The 3,215-nt window shown below is 42.5% G+C and overlaps 1 pseudogene; it reads right to left on the reverse strand.

The window, feature by feature from the left end:
* Positions 1-2,174: 2,174 nt before the first annotated feature.
* On the reverse strand, positions 2,175-2,293 carry LOC114921258 (5S ribosomal RNA; annotated as a pseudogene).
* Between the last annotated feature and the right edge of the window lie 922 nt (positions 2,294-3,215).

The following is a 3,215-nucleotide window of genomic DNA, read 5'->3' on the forward strand; positions in this document are numbered from 1 at the left end:
CTTACCTGGTGCGGATACGTCTGATACGGCAGAGACAGTTCCAGGACCAGATATTAGTCTCGACTGTTTTTCTCCAATCAACCTTTCAGAGCTACATCCCATTTTTTCTGCGTCGAAACCGTCAACCTGTATTTTGGACCCAATCCCACCCACGCTGTTTAAGGAAGTTTTTCCCTTAGTTAGCAACTCTATATTAGATATGATCAATTCGTCTCTACTGGCAGGCTATGTACCCCAGGCATTTAAAGTAGCGGTAATCAAACCTCTACTTAAAAAGCCTACTCTGGACTCAGGAACTCTGGCTAACTACAGGCCTATATCCAACCTTCCTTTTTTCTCGAAGATCCTGGAGAAGGTGGTAGCTAAACAGCTGTGTGACTTTCTCCATGACAACAGTTTATTTGAGGAGTTTCAGTCAGGATTTAGAGTCCACCATAGCACTGAGACTGCACTAGTTAGAGTTACAAACGATCTACTTCTAGCCTCAGACAGGGGACTTCTGTCTGTGCTTTGTCCTGTTAGATCTTAGTGCTGCTTTTGACACCATTGACCATCGGATCCTGTTGTACAGACTGGAGCATTTGCTTGGAATTACAGGGACTGCTTTAAGTTGGTTTGAATCCTACTTATCAGACCGATCTCAGTTTGTACATGTTAATGATGAGTCCTCTATGCACACTAAAGTTTGCCATGGAGTCCCACAAGGTACAGTGCTTGGACCAATTCTCTTTACATTATATATGCTTCCTCTGGGAAATATTATGAGGAAACACTCCATACAGTTTCACTGTTATGCAGATGATACTCATCTTTATGTATCAATGAAGCCCGATGGCACCAGTTAGTTATGTCAGCTATAAACCTGCCTTAAGGACGTTAGACCTGGATGACCAGAAATGTTTTGCTACTTAACTCAGACAAGACTGAAGTTATTGTGCTAGGCCCTAAGAACCTCAGAGAGACTTTTTCTAGTGATTTGACTGTCCTTAGTGACATCAGCCTGACATCTAGCACCACTGTTAGGAATCTAGGAGTTCTTTTGGATCAAGATATGTCTTTTAGCTCTCACATCAGTCAAGTTTCAAGAACAGCCTATTTTCACTTCCGTAATATATCCAAGATTAGGAATATCCTGTCACAAAATGATGCAGAAAAACTAGTTCATGCATTTGTTACCTCCAGACTGGATTATTGTAACTCTCTTTTGTCAGGGTGCTCTGGCAAAGACTCTTCAACTGGTCCAGAACGCGGCAGCTCGTGTACTGACCAGAACCAGGAAATGGGACCACATCACTCCTGTCCTGGCTTCTCTGCACTGGCTCCCTATACAGTCTAGAATAGAATTCAAGATCCTTCTTCTCACCTACCTACAGTCTCCAAGTGTACTATGGGGGGTAAAGCCTTCAGTTATCGGGCTCCTCTCCTCTGGAACCGCCTTCCAGCCGGGGTCCAGGAGGCAGACACAGTCTGTATTTTTAAGAATAGACTTAAAACTTTTCTTTTTGATAAACCTTATAGTTAGTGCTGGTGTAGACCAGCTCTTAGTTATGCTGCTATAGGCTTAGACTACCGGGGAAACTGGCACCTTGAGCTCCTCTCTCTCTCTCTGTGTGCATATACAGTACATCATATTACTGCATGTATCTATCTGTAAATCTCAGTCACTAACCACCTACTTTCCTGAGAGCTCTTGAGTTCTCTTGGGCTCCTCAAGATTGTTGGTTGACGGCCTGCCAGAACAACCACCTGTCCCTGGGCCGCCTGTGACCACTTCTGCTTGTTTGTTCTGTTACACTAGTTATTTGTATTTATTTTATTTTGTATTTACTTATAAGAAATTTTAGTGTTATTACCATTTTATAAATGTTTGTCTATAAGTATTTTTTATTTTTTAAATAAAGACATTCTATTAAATATAAAGCTGTAAGCCAGTTTTCTTAAGTGGATGAATATTGTTTTTGGTGGTCAAACTGTCTGCAATATAAGGGGCAACTGCTGAAATCTTGCCTAGGGCACCAAAATGGCTAGGGCAGGCTCTACTAGGGGGGCTAGGGGCCTTTTAAAGATCTCATGCCCTCGGCCATTATTGATTCTGGCTGAATTTTTGAACATGTTACTATGTCTCTATCGCCATATGAGAGAAAAAAAAAAACATATGATAAAAAAAATGAAGAAGCTTGCAGCACCTGGTATTCCCAGGCGGTCTCCGATCCAAGTACTAACCAGGCCTGACCCTGCTTAGCTTCCGAGATCGGACGAGATTGGGCGTGTTCAGGGTGGTATGGCCGTAAGCCAATATTGTGTGCAGAAACGGGCCTTTTAAAGATCACTGGGGGAGACCTCGTCCTTTTTTCTTCTAAATTCTATCATCAGTTCCTTTTGTTTTTCCAACATTCAGTTTTAAGAAGTTTGCATCACACCAGCTGACAAAAGAGTAAAAAATATGTAAATATAAAATGAATGATGTTAGAAAAAATGTGTAGCATGGTATGTAGAAAATGATAGATGATTGTTGGAAGAGTCTGTAGTTTGTATGGTGGAGATAGATAGCCTCACACTGGTTCCTGCAATGAAGGAAAGTTAAGAACATAGACTGTAAATATTAAGCGTATCTCCAGATTCTATATGAGTATGAGCGCAGCCCTACAGTCCTATAGACAGAATCCAGTTTTAAGTCTTCTGTCATATATCCTATTTTCATACAAAGACCTTTGTTGGGCCTCAGCCATGTGCATGGGACAAGCGACTCAGGCCTGTATCACAGTTCTCAAGCCTGACTAGAGTATTTTGGAGGGAACTGAACAAAGGGGTCTTAGCCCAGCAACCCCCCAACAGAAACCAACAAATAGGTGTGAAAAGTGGGGGGGGGGGTGTCTGAATTCTCTATCCTCATTGGAGGAGGCCTGAGGTAAACCCACAGGCAGCTCCAGTCTTTAAAAGCAATCACCAGGCATTGCTTCCTTCTCTTCAAGTGTGGTCTGCCGACACCAGAGGATACCCTCTCCATATGATGGACTCCAGCATTCGAGACAAAGCCTTTCCTCCTCTTGACTTACATAGGTTAAACTCCAGAGCTGAGGTTGCTCAGTATAGGTAGCTCTTCACATGCTGAATTCAAGCATCAGAGGATTCAGCTGACTACTTCCACTGCATATTTTTAGGAGTTTTGGGCGCAATCAGATGCTATCAGGTTCGAGCAAAAAGAAGAGTTTCTT

Source organism: Labrus bergylta, unplaced genomic scaffold, assembly GCF_963930695.1.
Source record: "Labrus bergylta unplaced genomic scaffold, fLabBer1.1 SCAFFOLD_37, whole genome shotgun sequence".
Lineage (NCBI taxonomy): Eukaryota > Metazoa > Chordata > Actinopteri > Labriformes > Labridae > Labrus > Labrus bergylta.